At 43.4% G+C, this 19,638-nt stretch overlaps 8 non-coding genes across 8 annotated transcripts; 4 read left to right on the forward strand and 4 right to left on the reverse strand.

The window, feature by feature from the left end:
• The first annotated feature begins 1,290 nt into the window (after positions 1 to 1,290).
• Positions 1,291 to 1,373, forward strand: TRNAL-UAA (transfer RNA leucine (anticodon UAA)). Its single transcript has one exon. It is a non-coding gene; the product is annotated as a tRNA-Leu (tRNA).
• A 294-nt stretch (positions 1,374 to 1,667) lies between these two features.
• On the reverse strand, positions 1,668 to 1,750 carry TRNAL-UAA (transfer RNA leucine (anticodon UAA)). The gene has a single exon. It is a non-coding gene; the product is annotated as a tRNA-Leu (tRNA).
• A 4,831-nt stretch (positions 1,751 to 6,581) lies between these two features.
• Positions 6,582 to 6,664, forward strand: TRNAL-UAA (transfer RNA leucine (anticodon UAA)). Its single transcript has one exon. It is a non-coding gene; the product is annotated as a tRNA-Leu (tRNA).
• Positions 6,665 to 6,958: 294 nt separating this feature from the next.
• Positions 6,959 to 7,041, reverse strand: TRNAL-UAG (transfer RNA leucine (anticodon UAG)). Its single transcript has one exon. It is a non-coding gene; the product is annotated as a tRNA-Leu (tRNA).
• Positions 7,042 to 11,857: 4,816 nt separating this feature from the next.
• TRNAL-UAA (transfer RNA leucine (anticodon UAA)) lies at positions 11,858 to 11,940 on the forward strand. Its single transcript has one exon. It is a non-coding gene; the product is annotated as a tRNA-Leu (tRNA).
• A 294-nt stretch (positions 11,941 to 12,234) lies between these two features.
• On the reverse strand, positions 12,235 to 12,317 carry TRNAL-UAA (transfer RNA leucine (anticodon UAA)). The gene has a single exon. It is a non-coding gene; the product is annotated as a tRNA-Leu (tRNA).
• A 4,437-nt stretch (positions 12,318 to 16,754) lies between these two features.
• On the forward strand, positions 16,755 to 16,837 carry TRNAL-UAA (transfer RNA leucine (anticodon UAA)). The gene has a single exon. It is a non-coding gene; the product is annotated as a tRNA-Leu (tRNA).
• Positions 16,838 to 17,130: 293 nt separating this feature from the next.
• Positions 17,131 to 17,213, reverse strand: TRNAL-UAA (transfer RNA leucine (anticodon UAA)). The gene has a single exon. It is a non-coding gene; the product is annotated as a tRNA-Leu (tRNA).
• Between the last annotated feature and the right edge of the window lie 2,425 nt (positions 17,214 to 19,638).

Here is a 19,638-nt window from a genome sequence, read left to right on the forward strand (position 1 = left end):
TCAGCCGCCCCAGGGTGTGCTTTCTTAAGCTCACCCCTGACAAAGCTATGCCCATCTTCCTGTAATTGCTGGACTCTATTGAAATTGACCTCACTTGTGTCAAAATTATAAACCACCTGTTGCTCCGAGACAAACACAAAGGGGCAGATTTAAGGAAAGTGGCTCTGCCGGTGCAGCACCACGTTCCTTGCACCCCTTAACGCCCCTGTACCGCCACCATGTGTGAGCTATATATATAATAATACGGCGCACCATGGCACAGGGTAGGGGCATTAGCGTTATATTTTTTACGCTATTGATGTACTCTGCAGGAGTAGCGCCATCATTTTGGGACTAATCCTGCAGAGTACATAGGGGCCCATTATAAATAATGGTATTCCCCCTTTTAACGCCTCCTCTGAGTAGGCGTTGAAAGTGTAAAACAAATGGCGCAAGGAAATCTCTTAGATTGCCTTGCGCCATTTTTTCGGGCTCCTTAATGGGCGAACGCCCACCTTGTATAAATTATGCCTGACCCTTCCCCACCACACCGCTTCCTCTACTGCCAACTCTATGCCTCCAAGCCATTCCCGTGCAGTGCGGCAAACGAAGCGACCCACGCGGAGTCAAGAGTTCGCTCTTGGCTACAACACCAGCCCCAGAGACACCATCCTCAAAAAGCAACCTGTCAGGTGAGGAATGAGCGTGCCCACTCTCTAACAAGGGAACGCCTCCTTTGCACACATCATGCATATATTATGCATGATGTGGCGCAAAGTGTTAACAAGTTGGCGCAAACCTAGCTTGCGCCACCTTGTAAATATTTTGCTATGGTAGTGGCCTATGATCTTCACATTTGCGGCAAAATAAATTCTGCAAATTTAGCGATAAGGGCCGCAAGGGCCTTGTAAATCTGTCCCAAAGTGTTTTAGATTGTGTGAAGTGTAGTTTTGAGTCTTGAAAAGGGGTTAGTGTGATATTTCTTAAGATTAACGTCAATTTGCAGACATATTTAATAGGACATGTGACAAAAACGGTGTGAAAAAAGCGCACCTTTTATCGTCCTACACGCTGATAATCTTAACCATGTTTGATAGGTATGGTTGTATTTTTTTTTTCATTAAGTACATGCACGTTTTATAGAGGAGAGGCATGACATTACCTTGTATTCCTGAAATGTGTTTTGCGTAAGCTGATAAAATATATAGATATGAAAATATATATATATATATATAGAAAGCTCAATGTCACACAGTGAGCACTCTTGATATCTATAATAAGTGCCATGTTGTTGCCCTTTCCAGCACAGGTACCAGGATGGCTGAGTGGTTAAGGCGTTGGACTTAAGATCCAATGGACATGTGTCCACGTGGGTTCAAGCCCCACTCCTGCTAGAGATATTTTGTAATTCCTTATGCACCAAATGGAAAGCATTAAGTCAGGTATCATAAACAAATAAGTCACCTATAATAAACGAAAAAGCATACTGTAATACAACCTGCAACAAAAGGTTACTAAGTTTCAAAGAGAAATGTACAATACAAGGCGTTTACTTTTTTTGGGGGAGAAAAATACACGTTAATCGATATGAAGATTTTATATGTAGCTCTTATTTTAATAATAATCAGGAGCAACTGAAAAGTGCGTGAAATTGAAATGAACAGTGTCACGGGAGAGAAAAAAGGATAAACCAGGAGTGGGGCTCGAACCCACGCAGACACATGTCCATTGGATCTTAAGTCCAATGCCTTAAGCACTCGGCCAACCTGGTCTACATAGTGCAGGTGTGCCTGCAATCATGATATAGTTGTTTTTCAGGAGAAGAATCATCTATACTATCAGCCCTCCCAACAGGAAAAGCAGAATTCAAAACCCCCAAAATATCCCTCAGCTTTTGCATGGAAATAGGATGCCATTGATCCAACCTGGATCCACCCTCCATCGCCCAGCCAGCAAGAATTCTCCTACACATTTCTCCTTCCATGGTATCATAATCCCAAAAGTACTTACCAAAAAATGTAATACCTGCCATCTTCCTTGTTATAGCCACCACTGCCAATCCTAGGTCAATATGTGTCATAATGAAGCGGACTCCATCCTCCCTCCTATACCGTGACATGTAAGGTCCCTCATACCTCCTCAATGCACCAGACTCAAAAGATTCTGCCTAGGCCTTTCCATATGACCTCAAAGTAGATGGAGCAATGGACTGACTAATCAATTGTAACATCCTTAGATTCCTAGCTCCCAAAGGTCCACCGTCAAAGCCGTTTTAAGCAAATCTGCTCCCGGCACCAGTACACTGAATCTCTGCCACTGTGAACGAGATAGCCCATCAGTGATATCATTATTCACACCTGGAACATACTGACCCTTAAACAAAATATTGAATTTCAGACAATGAAGCAAAAATAAACGCAACAACTTCAAAACTTTTTCATCTCGAGCCTTCTGTGAATTGACTAAATTAACAACTGTTTGGCTATCCACATTAAAAACCACTCGCCTGTTTGCTAAAAGGTTACCACACAACACTAATGCAACCATCAAATGGAAAAAAACTCCAGAAACGAAATGCTATGGTGTGCCTCTCTCCAAGAATCCGGCCATGACTCAGCAGTCCAATCACCATCTCAGAAAACCAAACCATGGGCTCCCGAATCATCAGAAAAAATTTGAACTTGCCATAACCATTCATCCTCAACCGTCAACATGTTAACACCATTATTACTTTGCTGGAAAGAAACCAACATTCTGAAGTCAGCATTGATGACCTCTTTAAGCCGAATTCTGGGATGAGGTAAAACAGCACCTTTGACTGAAAAACCAAGGCACCTACAAAGAGCTCTACCAACTTTCACCACACGGCACGCAAACTTCAAAGAACCCAATAAGGCTTGCACCTGCTGTAACTCCAGCTTATCCTTGGAAACAGACTCCTCCAACAGAGAAATCAACTTTTGCACCTATCCACCGGCAACCGTACCTCAGATTTCTCTGAGTCCAATATAGCAGGGACTTCAGTCTTATCCGGAGCCAAAGGTACTTCCATCTCCTCCATACACTTCTGAAATTCAATTAACCCTTTTTTACATTCATTGGATCACTGCAAGCCCATCAGAAAAGAGTCACCTAGGGAGTTCGTGACATGCCCGAGCCCAGTCTTCTGTTGGAAAAACCACTGCAAAAAACAACTACAAGTTTCAAACAGGGAACAAGAAACAGAACAGCCCATTGGCAACAATATATCCACAAATTTAGAATCCTCAGATTAAAGACCCAACAATGAAAAATCCTCTGGATGTACCGGCAATAGTCAAAAGACATATTGAATGTCTAACTTTGCCATTTGTGCCTTTCTTCCACAAGCCCTTACCAACTTAATTGCCTCTTCCACTGAGGTGCAATGCACTATGGAGTCTTCATGTGCAATTAAATCATTAACTGACTCCCCTGCAGCCCACGATAGATGATGAATCAATCTAAACTCACCTTGTTGTGTTTTAGGCACAACACCCAGTGGTGAAATTGTTAAGTTATGAATCGGCCAGTTATCACATGGACCCACCATTCTGCCAGCCTCCAATTCCTTCCTCAATTTCTTTCTCACCACTTCCGGATTCTCAACTGCAGATTTCTAATTTTTTCTCTGTCTTCTATGACCTTAATAACATAGCTTGAAACCCTCAAGAAAACTCTAGTACAGTAACTTGGCCTCCTCACGCCTCGGATAAAACTGCAACCAATAAAACAAAATATCTAATTTATTAGGAGAAGGGCCCTTTTCCCACCATCTGCTGCATCCGACCCTTTCCCCTATCACCACCTCTACCTGCATTAGCCTTCCATCCCCATTGCATCCCTCCAAAACATTGCACCAATGGATGTTTGCCCCTGCAATTGGAGCAATTGTGCATGAACTTGCACTGGAGTCGTGTGCATGACCCTCTGTTGAAGGACCAACAAGATCCATTCTGTGGGAACTGAGCTCTCGTGAAACTACCCACCCCAGATTGGTTGGAATGCCCCTGACAGGGCTTGTAAGGAACCAGAAGACCACTACCTGTGTGTAACGCTGAGGCATTCTTGGACGTACACAACCATTGCATCCAAAGCTCATTATAAATATCTCACCATTTTTTATCGGGAAATAATGCCATCTGGCCTCTAAGTTCTTCATTATATCTAAAACATCCAAAACCACCATAGTCTATTTGAGCCCACCTAAAAACGTCCATGTATTTTAATTGAGAAATACATCGCTCCGGATGCCTCTCACAATAAACGCTAGCAATGATTAAGAATACTGACATCCAATTCTCAAGGGTAGTGGGAACTTTCGGCCTCCTAGCTAATTCCCATTCCTCCTCCTTTGACCCTTCCTTAGCCCACACTTCTCTATGTAATAATTTAAAAACATCAACAAACTCACCTTTACAAATGTTTTCCTTCATGGCTTGGGTGAGATGCGCCACCAAAGGCAAGAACAACCCCATATATGGCAACTTTTTACTTTTAACACTACCCTCACCTGAGTTTCCTTTTTCCTTACCTGGCTCTGCCTTAGAAGCCTCCTCACCACTTGCCTCTGACTTACCATCATTGACTCCGACTTTTTTGTTCACAGCCCCCCCAAATGGACTTTGTCTGCATCTATAACTGCTTCATTATTTGCATCATCTTTCCCACTCAATCTACCCAAACTTCCTTATGCTAACGCAAAAGGGTATTACCCACTGTTACAGACACCAAACACACTACCTTCATGCTTAACTCTTCACACCCCATAGCCACAGCAGCCTGTGTCTCACCTTTTTTTAATGAAACCACTTGCAGGTACCTGATTATTCGTCTTGACTTTCCGATTACGCTGCACCATCAAAGGGGGCAAATCCTGAAACACACCAAAACTCCTTCCTCTGTTAGAACAGCTCACCTAATTTCTTTGCTGCATCTCCTTCCCCGCAGTCTCATCCCCACCCTCACAATTCTCCCCCTCCTTAGTCTCCTGGTCGACATCGTAATCCATCAATTCATCATGCAAAATGAGCCCCGAAGCCAACGAGACAGCACCTTGGCTGATAGCTGGGATCTTGAAGCCGTGATTGTACCCTAAATCAAATGATTCACCAGGTCACTCCCTCGTAATCGGGTTGATCGCTCTGGATGCAACCCTCTCTTATGATCGGCATTTTAAAGGTGCCCAGACCTTTACCGACGTCTCCGCTGTTGCCTTATTTTTCATGACGTCCTTTGGCATGGCTCGTCCTCCTGAGCTGCGAAGCCCAAAGGAGCTGTCACACCCCAAAAATGCTTCAGCCGCCCCAGGGTGTGCTTTCTTAAGCTCACCCCTGACAAAGCTATGCCCATCTTCCTGTAATTGCTGGACTCTATTGAAATTGACCTCACTTGTGTCAAAATTATAAACCACCTGTTGCTCCGAGACAAACACAAAGGGGCAGATTTAAGGAAAGTGGCTCTGCTGGTGCAGGGCTACTTTCCTTGCACCCCTTAACGCTCCTGTACCGCCACCATGTGTGAGCTATATATATAATAATACGGCGTACCATGGCACAGGGTAGGGGCATTAGCGTTATATTTTTTACGCTATTGATGTACTCAGCAGGAGTAGCGTATCATTTTGGGACTAATCCTGCAGAGTACATAGGGGCCCATTATAAATAATGGTATTCCCCCTTTTAACGCCTCCTCTGAGTAGGCGTTGAAAGTGTAAAACAAATGGCGCAAGGAAATCTCTTAGATTGCCTTGCGCCATTTTTTCGGGCTCCCTAATGGGGGAACGCCCACCTTGTATAAATTATGCCTGACCCTTCCCCACCACACCGCTTCCTCTACTGCCAACTCTATGCCTCCCAGCCATTCCCGTGCAGTGCGACAAACGAAGCGACCCACACGGAGCCAAGCGCTCGCTCGTGGCTACAACACCAGCCCCAGAGACACCCTCCTCAAAAAGCAACCTGTCAGGTGAGGAACGAGCGTGCCCACTCTCTAACAAGGGAACGCCCCCTTTGCACACATCATGCATATATTATGCATGATGTGGCGCAAAGTGTTAACAAGGTGGCGCAAACCTAGCTTGCGCCACCTTGTAAATATTTTGCTATGGTAGTGGCCTATGATCTTCACATTTGCGGCAAAATAAATTCTGCAAATGTAGCGCTAAGGGGCGCAAGGGCCTTGTAAATCTGTCCCAAAGTGTTTTAGATTGTGTGAAGTGTAGTTTTGAGTCTTGAAAAGGGGTTAGTGTGATATTTCTTAATATTAACGTCAATTTGCAGACATATTTAATAGGACATGTGACAAAAACGGTGAGAAAAAAGCACACCTTTTTTCGTCCTACAAGCTGATAATCTTAAACATGTTTGATAGGTATGGTTGTATTTTTTTGTTTATTAAGTACATGCACGTTTTATAGAGGAGAGGCATGACATTACCTTGTATTCCTGAAATGTGTTTTGCGTAACCTGATAAAATATATAGATATGAAAATATATATATATATATAGAAAGCTCAATGTCACTCAGTGTGCACTCTTGATATCTATAATAAGTGCCATGTTGTTGCTCTTTTCTGCACAGGTACCCGGATGGCCGAGTGGTTAAGGCGTTGGACTTAAGATCCAATGGACATGTGTCCACGTGGGTTCAAGCCCCACTCCTGGTAGTGTGATTTTGTAATTCCTTACGCACCAAATGGAAAGCATTAAGTCAGGTATCATAAACAAATAAGTCACCTATAATAAACGAAAAAGCATACTGTAATACAACCTGCAACAAAAGATTACTAAGTTTCAAAGAGAAATGTACAATACAAGGCGTTTACTTTTTTTGGGGGAGAAAAATACACCTTAATCGATCTGAAGATTTTATATGTAGCTCTTATTTTAATAATAATCAGGAGCAACTGAAAAGTGCGTGAAATTAAAATGAACAGTGTCACGGGAGAGAAAAAATGATATACCTGGAGTGGGGCTCAAACCCACACAGACACATGTCCATTGGATCCTAAGTCCAAAGCCTTAACCACTCGGCCACCCTAGTCTACATAGTACAGGTGTGCCTGCAATCATGATATAGTTGTTTTTCAGGAGAAGAATCATCTATACTATCAGCCCTCCCAACAGGAAAAGCAGAATTCAAAACCCCCAAAATATCCCTCAGCTTTTGCTTGGAAATAGGATGCCATTGATCCAACCTGGATCCACCCTCCATCGCCCAGCCAGCAATAATCCTCCTACACATTTCTCCTTCCATGGTATCATAATCCCAAAAGTACTTACCAAAAAATGTAATACCTGCCATCTTCCCTGTTATAGCCACCACCGCCAATCCTAGGTCAATATGTGTCATAATGAAGTAGACTCCATCCTCCCTCCTATACCGTGACATGTAAGGTCCCTCATACCTCCTCAATGCACCAGACTCAATAAATTCTGCCTAGGCCTTGCCATATGACCTCAAAGTAGATGGAGCAATGGACTGACGAATCAATTGTAACATCCTTAGATTCCCAGCTCCCAAAGGTCCACCGTCAAAGCCGTTTTCAGCAAATCTGCTCCCGGCACCAGTACACCGAATCTCTGCCACTGTGAACGAGATAGCCCATCAGTGATATCATTATTCACACCTGGAACATACTGACCCTTAAACAAAATATTGAATTTCAGACAATGAAGCAAAAATAAACGCAACAACTTCAAAACTTTTTCATTTCGAGCCGTCTGTGAATTGACTAAATTAACAACTGTTTGGCTATCCACATTAAAAACCACTCGCCTGTTTGCTAAAAGGTTACCACACAACACTAAAGCAACCATCAAATGGAAAAAAACTCCAGAAACGAAATGCTATGGTGTGCCTTTCTCCAAGAATCCGGCCACGACTCAGCAGTCCAATCACCATTTCAGAAAACCAAACCATGGGCTCCTGAATCATCTGAAAAAATTTGAACTTGCCATTACCATTCATCCTCAACCGTCAACATGTTAACACCATTATTACTTTGCTGGAAAGAAACCAACATTCTGAAGTCAGCATTGATGACCTCTTTAAGCCGAATTCTGGGATGAGGTAAAACAGCACTTTTGACTGAAAAACCAAGCCACCTACGAAGAGCTCTACCAACTCTCACCACACGGCACGCAAACTTCAAAGAACCCAATAAGGCTTGCACCTGCTGTAACTCCAGCTTATCCTTAGAAACAGCCTCCTCCAACAGAGAAATCAACTTTTGCACTTATCCACCGGCAACCGTGCCTCAGATTTCTCTGAGTCCAATATAGCAGGGCCTTTAGTCTTATCCGGAGCCAAAGGTACTTCCATCTCCTCCATACACTTCTGAAATTCAATTAACCCTTTTTTACATTCATTGGATCACTGCAAGCCCATCAGAAAAGAGTCACCTAGGTAGAGCGTGACATGCCCGAGCCCAGTCTTCTGTTGGAAAAACCACTGCAAAAAACAACTACAAGTTTCAAACAGGGAACAAGAAACAGAACAGCCCATTGGCAACATTATATCCACAAATATAGAATCCTCAGATTAAAGACCCAACAATGAAAAATCCTCAGGATGTACTGGCAATAGTCAAAAGACAGATTGAATGTCTAACTTTGCCATTTGTGCCTTCCTTCCACAAGCCCTTACCAACTTAATTGCCTCTTCCACTGATGTGCAATGCACTATGGAGTCTTCATGTGCAATTAAATCATTAACTGACTCCCCTGCAGACCACGATAGATGATGAATCAATCTAAACTCACCTTGTTGTGTTTTAGGCACAACACCCAGTGGTGAAATTGTTAAGTTATGAATCGGCCAGGTATCACATGGACCCACCATTCTGCCAGCCTCCAATTCCTTCCTCAATTTCTTTCTCACCACTTCCGGATTCTCAACTGCAGATTTCAATTATTTTCTCTGTCTTCTATGACCTTGATAACATAGCTTGAAACCCTCAAGAAAACTCTAGTACAGTAACTTGGCCTCCTCACGCCTCGGATAAAACTGCAACCAATAAAAGAAAATATCTAATTTATTAGGAGAAGGGCCCTTTTCCCACCATCTGCTGCATCTGACCCCTTCCCCTATCACCACCTCTACCTGCATTAGCCTTCCATCCCTATTGCATCCCTCCAAAACATTGCACCAATGGATGTTTGCCCCTGCAATTGGAGCAATTGTGCATGAACTTGCACTGGAGTCGTGTGCATGACCCTCTGTTGAAGGACCAACAAGATCCATTCTGTGGGAACTGACCTCTCGTGAAACTACCCACCCCAGATTGGTTGGGATGCCCCTGACAGGGCTTGTAAGGAACCAGAAGACCACTAGCTGTGTGTAACGCTGAGGCATTCTTGGAAGTACACAACCATTGCATCCAAAGCTCATTATAAATATCTCACCATTCTTTATCTGGAAATAATGCCATCTGGGCTCTAAGTTCTTCATTATATCTAAAACATCCAAAACCACCATAGTCTATTTGAGCCCACCTAAAAACGTCCATGTATTTTAATAGAGAAATACATCGCTCCGAATGCCTCTCACAATAAACGCTAGCAATGATTAAGAATACTGACATCCAATTCTCAAGGGTAGTGGGAACTTTCGGCCTCCTAGCTAATTCCCATTCCTCCTCCTTTGACTCTTCCTTAGCCCACACTTCTCTATGTAATAATTTAAAAACATCAACAAACTCACCTTTACAAATGTTTTCCTTCATGGCTTGGGTGAGATACGCCCCCAAAGGCAAGAACACCCCCATATATACTTTTTACACTACCCTCATCTGAGTTTCCTTTTTCCTTACCTGGCTCTGCCTTAGAAGCCTCCTCACCACTTGCCTCTGACTTACCATCATTGACTCCAACTTTTTTGTTCACAGCCCCCCCAAATGGACTTTCTCTGCATCTTTAACTACTTCATTATTTGCATCATCTTTCCCACTCAATCTACCCAAACTTCCTTATGCTAACGCAAAAGGGTATTACCCACTGTTACAGACACCAAACACACTACCTTCATGCTTAACTCTTCACACCCCATAGCCACAGCAGCCTGTGTCTCACCTTTTTTGAATGAAACCACTTGCAGGTACCTGATTATTCGTCTTGACTTTCCGATTACGCTGCACCATCAAAGGGGGCAAATCCTGAAACACACCAAAACTCCTTCCTCTGTTAGAACAGCTCACCTAATTTCTTTGCTGCATCTCCTTCCCCGCAGTCTCATCCCCAACCTCACAATTCTCCCCCTCCTTGGTCTCCTGGTCGTCATCGTAATCCATCAATTCATCATGAAAAATGAGCCCGAAGCCAACAAGACAGAACCTTGGCTGATAGCTGGGATCTTGAAGCTGTGATTGTACCCTAAATCAAATGATTCACCAGGCCACTCCCTTGTAGTCGGGTTGATCGCTCTGGATGCAACCCTCTCTTATGACCGGTATTTTAAAAGTGCCCAGACCTTTACCGGCATCTCAGCTGTTGCCTTATTTTTTATGACGTCCTTTGGCATGGCTCGTCCTCCTGAGCTGCGAAGCCCAAAGGAGCTGTCACACCCCAAAAATGCTTCAGCCGCCCCAGGGTGTGCTTTCTTAAGCTCACCCCTGACAAAGCTATGCCCATCTTCCTGTAATTGCTGGACTCTATTGAAATTGGCCTCACTTGTGTAAAAATTATAAACCACCTGTTGCTCCGAGACAAACACAAAGGGGCAGATTTAAGGAAAGTGGCTCTGCCGGTGCAGCGCCACTTTCCTTGCACCCCTTAACGCCCCTGTACTGCCACCATGTGTGAGCTATATATATAATAATACGGCGCACAATGGCACAGGGTAGGGGCATTAGCGTTATATTTTTTACGCTATTGATGTACTCTGCAGGAGTAGCGCCATCATTTTGGGACTAATCCTGCAGAGTACATAGGGGCCCATTATAAATAATGGTATTCCCCCTTTTAACGCCTCCTCTGAGTAGGCGTTGAAAGTGTAAAACAAATGGCGCAAGGAAATCTCTTAGATTGCCTTGCGCCATTTTTTCGGGCTCCCTAATGGGGGAACGCCCACCTTGTATAAATTATGCCTGACCTTTCCCCACCACACCGCTTCCTCTACTGCCAACTCTATGCCTCCCAGCCATTCCAGTGCAGTGCGGCGAACGAAGCGACCCACGTGGAGCCAAGCGCTCGCTAGTCGCTACAACACCAGCCCCAGAGACACCCTCCTCAAAAGCAACCTGTCAGGTGAGGAACGAGCGTGCCCACTCTCTAACAAGGGAACGCCCCCTTTGCACACATCATGCATACATTATGCATGATGTGGCGCAAAGTGTTTACAAGGTGGCGCAAACCTAGCTTGCGCCACCTTGTAAATATTGTGCTATGGTAGGAGATATGATCTTCACATTTGCGGCAAAATAAATTCTGCAAATGTAGCGCTAAGGGGCGCAAGGGACTTGTAAATCTGTCCCAAAGTGTTTTAGATTGTGTGAAGTGTAGTTTTGAGTCTTGAAAAGGGGTTAGTGTGATATTTCTTAAGATTAACGTCAATTTGCAGACATATTTAATAGGACATGTGACAAAAATGGTGTGAAAAAAGCGCACCTTTTTTCGTCCTACACGCTGATAATCTTAAACATGTTTGATAGGTATGGTTGTATTTTTTTTTTTATTAAGTACATGCACGTTTTATAGAGGAGAGGCATGACATTACCTTGTATTCCTGAAATGTGTTTTGCGTAACCTGATAAAATATATAGATATGAAAATATATATATATATAGACAGCTCACTGTCACACAGTGAGCACTCTTGATATCTATAATAAGTACCATTTTGTTGCCCTTTCTTGCACAGGTACCAGGATTGCCGAGTGGTTAAGGCGTTGGACATAAGATCCAATAGACATGTGTCCACGTGGGTTCAAGCCCCACTCCTGGTAAAGAGATTTTGTAATTCCTTATGCACCAAATGGAAAGCTTTAAGTCAGGTATCATAAACAAATAAGTCACCCATAATAAACAAAAAAGAATACTGTAATACAATCTGCAACAAAAGGTTACTAAGTTTCAAAGAGAAATGTACAATACAAGGCGTTTACTCTTTTTGGGGGAGAAAACTACACGTTAATTGATATGAAGATTTTATATGTAGCTCTTATTTTAATAATAATCAGGAGCAACTGAAAAGTGCGTGAAATTGAAATGAACAGTGTCACAGGAGAGAAAAAATGATAAAGCAGGAGTGGGGCTCGAACTCACTCGGACACATGTCCATTGGATCTTAAGTCCAACGCCTTAACCACTCGGCCACCCTGGTCTACATAGTGCAGGTGTGCCTGCAATCATGATATAGTTGTTTTTTAGGAGAAGAATCATCTATACTATCAGCCCTCCCAACAGGAAAAGCAAATTTAATTCAAAACCCCCAAAATATCCCTCAGCTTTTGCATGGAAATAGGATGCCATTGATCCAACCTGGATCCACCCTCCATCGCCCAGCCAGCATCAATTCTCCTACACATTTCTCCTTCCATGGTATCATAATCCCAAAAGTACTTACCAAAAAATTTAATACCTGCCATCTTCCCTGTTATAGTCACCACCGCCAGTCCTAGGTCAATGTGTGTCATAATGAAGCGGACTCCATATACCTCCTATACCGTGACATGTAAGGTCCCTCATACCTCCTCAATGCACCAGACTCAATAAATTCTGCCCAGGCCTTGCCATATGACCTCAAAGTAGATGGAGCAATGGACTGACAAATCAATTGTAACATCCTTAGATTCCCAGCTCCCAAAGGTCCACCGTCAAAGCCGTTTTCAGCAAATCTGCTCCCGGCACCAGTACACAGAATCTCTGCCACTGTGAACGAGATAGCCCATCAGTGATATCATTATTCACACCTGGAACATACTGACCCTTAAACAAATATTGAATTTCAGACAATGAAGCAAAAATAAACGCAACAACTTCAAAACTTTTTCATCTCGAGCCTTCTGTGAATTGACTAAATTAACAACTGTTTGGCTATCCACATTAAAAAGCACTCGCCTGTTTGCTAAAAGGTTACCACACAACACTAAAGCAACCATCAAATGGAAAAAAACTCCAGAAACGAAATGCTATGGTGTGCCTTTCTCCAAGAATCCGGCCACGACTCAGCAGTCCAATCACCATCTCAGAAAACCAAACCATGGGCTCCCGAATCATCAGAACAAATTTGAACTTGCCATAACCATTCATCCTCAACCGTCAACATGTTAACACCATTATTACTTTGCTGGAAAGAAACCAACATTCTGAAGTGAACATTGAGGACCTCTTTAAACCGAATTCTGGGATGAGGTAAAACAGCACCTTTGACTGAACAAGAAACAGAACAGCCCATTGGCAACATTATATCCACAAATATAGAATCCTCAAATTAAAGACCCAACAATGAAAAATCCTCAGGATGTACCGGCAATAGTCAAAAGACAGATTGAATGTCTAACTTTGCCATTTGTGCCTTCCTTCCACAAGCCCTTACCAACTTAATTGCCTCTTCCACTGATGTGCAATGCACTATGGAGTCTTCATGTGCAATTAAATCATTAACTGACTCCCCTGCAGACCACGATAGATGATGAATCAATCTAAACTCACCTTGTTGTGTTTTAGGCACAACAGCCAGTGGTGAAATTGTTAAGTTATGAATCGGCCAGGTATCACATGGACCCACCATTCTGCCAGCCTCCAATTCCTTCCTCAATTTCTTTCTCACCACTTCCGGATTCTCAACTGCAGATTTCAAATTTTTTCTCTGTCTTCTATGACCTTGATAACATAGCTTGAAACCCTCAAGAAAACTCTAGTACAGTAACTTGGCCTCCTCACGCCTCGGATAAAACTGCAACCAATAAAACAAAATATCTAATTTATTAGGAGAAGGGCCATTTTCCCACCATCTGCTGCATCCGACACCTTCCCCTATCACCACCTCTACCTGCATTAGCCTTCCATCCCCATTGCATCCCTCCACAACATTACACCAATGGATGTTTGCCCCTGCAATTGGAGCAATTGTGCATGAACTTGCACTGGAGTCGTGTGCATGACCCTCTGTTGAAGGACCAACAAGAACTATTCTGTGGGAACTGACCTCTCGTGAAACTACCCACCCCAGATTGTGTGGATGCCCCTGACAGGGCTTGTAAGGAACCAGAAGACCACTAGCTGTGTGTAACGCTGAGGCATTCTTGGAAGTACACAACCATTGCATCCAAAGCTCATTATAAATACCTCACCATTCTTTATCTGGAAATAATGCCATCTGGGCTCTAAGTTCTTCATTATATCTAAAACATCCAAAACCACCATAGTCTATTTGAGCCCACCTAAAAACGTCCATGTATTTTAATAGAGAAATACATCACTCCGGATGCCTCTCACAATAAACGCTAGCAATGATTAAGAATACTGACATCCAATTCTCAAGGGTAGTGGGAACTTTCGGCCTCCTAGCTAATTCCCATTCCTCCTCCTTTGACTCTTCCTTAGCCCACACTTCTCTATGTAATAATTTAAAAACATCAACAAACTCACCTTTACAAATGTTTTCCTTCATGGCTTGGGTGAGATGCGCCCCCAAAGGCAAGAACACCCCCATATATGGCAACTTTTTACTTTTTACACTACCCTCACCTGAGTTTCCTTTTTCCTTACCTGGCTCTGCCTTAGAAGCCTCCTCACCACTTGCCTCTGACTTACCATCATTGACTCCGACTTTTTTGTTCACAGCCCCCCCAATGGACTTTGTCTGCATCTTTAACTACTTCATTATTTGCATCATCTTTCCCACTCAATCTACCCAAACTTCCTTATGCTAACGCAAAAGGGTATTACCCACTGTTACAGACACCAAACACACTACCTTCATGCTTAACTCTTCACACCCCATAGCCACAGCAGCCTGTGTCTCACCTTTTTTGACTGAAACCACTTGCAGGTACCTGATTATTCGTCTTGACTATCCGATTACGCTGCACCATCAAAGGGGGCAAATCCTGAAACACACCAAAACTCCTTCCTCTGTTAGAACAGCTCACCTCATTTCTTTGCTGCATCTCCTTCCCCGCAGTCTCATCCCCAACCTCACAATTCTCCCCCTCCTTAGTCTCCTGGTCGTCATCGTAATCCATCAATTCATCATGAAAAATGAGCCACGAAGCCAACGAGACAGCCCCTTGGCTGATAGCTGGGATCTTGAAGCCGTGATTGTACCCTAAATCAAATGATTCACCAGGCCACTCCCTTGTAGTCGGGTTGATCGCTCTGTATGCAACCCTCTCTTATGACCGGCATTTTAAAGGTCCCCAGACCTTTACCGGCGTCTCCGCTGTTGCCTTATTTTTCATGACGTCCTTTGGCATGGCTCGTCCTCCTGAGCTGCGAAGCCCAAAGGAGCTGTCACACCCCAAAAATGCTTCAGCCGCCCCAGGGTGTGCTTTCTTAAGCTCACCCCTGACAAAGCTATGCCCATCTTCCTGTAATTGCTGGACTCTATTGAAATTGACCTAACTTGTGTCAAAATTATAAACCACCTGTTGCTCCGAGACAAACACAAAGGGGCAGAATTAAGGAAAGTGGCTCTGCCGGTGCAGCGCCACTTTCCTTGCACCCATTAACGCCCCTGTACCGCAACCATGTGTCAGCTATATATATAATAATACGGCGCACCATGGCACAGGGTAGGGGCATTAGCGTTATATTTTTTACGCTACTGATGTACTCTGCAGGAGTAGCGCCATCATTTTCGGACTAATCCTGCAGAGTACATAGGGGCCCATTATAAATAATGGTATTCCCCCTTTTAACGCCTCCTCTGAGTAGGCGTTGAAAGTGTAAAACAAATGGCGCAAGGCAATCTCTTAGATTGCCTTGCGCCATTTTTTCGGGCTCCCTAATGGGGGAACGCCCACCTTGTATAAATTATGCCTGACCCTTCCCCACCACACCGCTTCCTCTACTGCCAACTCTATGCCTCCCAGCCATTCCAGTGCAGTGCGGCGAACGAAGCGACCCACGCGGAGCCAAGCGCTCGCTCGTAGCTACAACACCAGCCCCAGAGACACCCTCCTCAAAAAGCAACCTGTCAGGTGAGGAACGAGCGTGCCCACTCTCTAACAAGGGAACGCCCCCTTTGCACACATCATGCATATATTATGCATGATGTGGCGCAAAGTGTTTACAAGGTGGCGCAAACCTAGCTTGCGCCACCTTGTAAATATTGTGCTATGGTAGTAGATATGATCTTCACATTTGCGGCAAAATAAATTCTGCAAATGTAGCGCTAAGGGGCGCAAGGGACTTGTAAATCTGTCCCAAAGTGTTTTAGATTGTGTGAAGTGTAGTTTTGAGTCTTGAAAAGGGGTTAGTGTGATATTTCTTAAGATTAACGTCAATTTGCAGACATATTTAATAGGACATGTGACAAAAATGGTGTGAAAAAAGCGCACCTTTTTTCGTCCTACACGCTGATAATCTTAAACATGTTTGATAGGTATGGTTGTATTTTTTTTTTTATTAAGTACATGCACGTTTTATAGAGGAGAGGCATGACATTACCTTGTATTCCTGAAATGTGTTTTGCGTAACCTGATAAAATATATAGATATGAAAATATATACATATATAGAAAGCTCACTGTCACACAGTGAGCACTCTTGATATCTATAATAAGTGCCATGTTGTTGCCCTTTCCTGTACAGGTACCAGGATAGCCGAGTGGTTAAGGCGTTGGACTTAAGATCCAATGGACATGTGTCCACGTGGGTTCAAGCCCCACTCCTCGTAGAGAGATTTTGTAATTCCTTATGCACTAAATGGAAAGCATTAAGTCAGGTATCATAAACAAATAAGTCACCTATAATAAACGAAAAAGCATACTGTAATACAACCTGCAACAAAAGGTTACTAAGTTTCAAAGAGAAATGTACAATACAAGGCGTTTAATCTTTTTGGGGAGAAAAATACACGTTAATCGATATGAAGATTTTATATGTAGCTCTTATTTTAATAATAATCAGGAGCAACTGAAAAGTGCGTGAAATTGAAATGAACAGTGTCACGGGAGAGAAAAAATGATATACCAGGAGTGGAGATCGAACCCATGCGGGCACATGTCCATTGGATTTTAAGTCCAACACCTTAACCACTCGGCCACCCTGGTGTACATAGTGAGTGTGTGCCTGCAATCACGATATAGTTGATTTTCAGGAGAAGAATCATCTATACTATCAGCCCTCCCAACAGGAAAAGCAAATTGAATTCAAATCCCCCAAAATATCCCTCAGCTTTTGCATGGAAATAAGATGCCTTGATCCAACCTGGATCCACCCTCCATCGCCCAGCCAGCAACAATTCTCCTACACATTTCTCCTTCCATGGTATCATAATCCCAAAAGTACTTACCAAAAAATGTAATACCTGCCATCTTCCCTGTTATAGTCACCACCGCCAATCCTAGGTCAATGTGTGTCATAATGAAGCGGACTCCATCCTCCCTCCTATACCGTGACATGTAAGGTCCCTCATACCTCCTCAATGCACCAGATTCAATATATTCTGCCCAGGCCTTGCCATATGACCTCAAAGTAGATGGAGCAATGGACTGACGAATCAATTGTAACATCCTTAGATTCCCAGCTCCCAAAGGTCCACCGTCAAAGCCGTTTTTAGCAAATCTGCTCCCGGCACCAGTACACCGAATCTCTGCCACTGTGAACGAGATAGCCCATCAGTGATATCATTATTCACACCTGGAACATACTGACCCTAAAACAAAATATTGAATTTCAGACAATGAAGCAAAAATAAACGCAACAACTTCAAAACTTTTTCATCTCGAGCCTTCTGTGAATTGACTAAATTAACAACTGTTTGGCTATCCACATTAAAAAGCACTCGCCTGTTTGCTAAAAGGTTACCACACAACACTAAAGCAACCATCAAATGGAAAAAAACTCCAGAAACGAAATGCTATGGTGATTCTTTCTCCAAGAATCCGGCCACGACTCAGCAGTCCAATCACCATCTCAGAAATCCAAACCATGGGCTCCCGAATCATCAGAAAAAATTTGAACTTGCCATAACCATTCATCCTCAACCGTCAACATGTTAACACCATTATTACTTTGCTGGAAAGAAACCAACATTCTGAAGTCAGCATTGAGGACCTCTTTAAGCCGAATTCTGGGATGAGGTTAAACAGCACCTTTGACTGAAAAACCAAGGCACCTACAAAGAGCTCTACCAACTCACACGACACGCAAACTTCAAAGAACCCAATAAGGCTTGCACCTGCTGTAACTCCAGCTTTTCCTTGGAAACAGCCTCCTCCAACAGAGAAATCAACTTTTGCACTTATCCACCGGCGACCGTACCTCAGATTTCTCTGAGTCCAATACAGCAGGGCCTTCAGTCTTATCAGGAGCCAAAGGTACTTCCATCTCCTCCATACACTTCTGAAATTCAATTAACCCTTTTTTACATTCATTGGATCACTGCAAGCCCATCAGAAAAGAGTCACCTAGGTAGTGCGTGACATGCCCGAGCCTAGTCTTCTGTTGGAAAAACCACTGCAAAAAACAACTACAAGTTTCAAACAGGGAACAAGAAACAGAACAGCCAATTGGCAACATTATATCCACAAATATAGAATCCTCAAATTAAAGACCCAACAATGAAAAATCCTCAGGATGTACCGGCAATAGTCAAAAGACAGATTGAATGTCTAACTTTGCCATTTGTGCCTTCCTTCCACAAGCCCTTACCAACTTAATTGTCTCTTCCACTGATGTGCAATGCACTATGGAGTCTTCATGTGCAATTAAATCATTAACTGACTCCCCTGCAGACCACGATAGATGATGAATCAATCTAAACTCACCTTGTTGTGTTTTAGGCACAACACCCAGTGGTGAAATTGTTAAGTTATGAATCGGCCAGGTATCACATGGACCCACCATTCTGCCAGCCTCCAATTCCTTCCTCAATTTCTTTCTCACCACTTCCGGATTCTCAACCGCAGATTTCAATTTTTTTCTCTGTCTTCTATGACCTTGATAACATAGCTTGAAACCCTCAAGAAAACTCTAGTACAGTAACTTGGCCTCCTCACGCCTCGGATAAAACTGCAACCAATAAAACAAAATATCTAATTTATTAGGAGAAGGGCCCTTTTCCCACCATCTGCTGCATCTGACCCCTTCCCCTATCACCACCTCTACCTGCATTAGCCTTCCATCCCTATTGCATCCCTCCAAAACATTGCACCAATGGATGTTTGCCCCTGCAATTGGAGCAATTGTGCATGAACTAGCACTGGAGTCGTGTGCATGACCCTCTGTTGAAGGGCCAACAAGATCCATTCTGTGGGAACTGACCTCTCGTGAAACTACCCACCCCAGATTGGTTGGGATGCCCCTGACAGGGCTTGTAAAGGAACCAGAAGACCACTAGCTGTGTGTAACGCGGAGGCATTCTTGGAAGTACACAACCATTGCATCCAAAGCTCATTATAAATATCTCACCATTCTTTATCTGGAAATAATGCCATCTGGGCTCTAAGTTCTTCATTATATCTAAAACATCCA

Source organism: Pleurodeles waltl, chromosome 5 (genome assembly GCF_031143425.1).
Source record: "Pleurodeles waltl isolate 20211129_DDA chromosome 5, aPleWal1.hap1.20221129, whole genome shotgun sequence".
NCBI lineage: Eukaryota > Metazoa > Chordata > Amphibia > Caudata > Salamandridae > Pleurodeles > Pleurodeles waltl.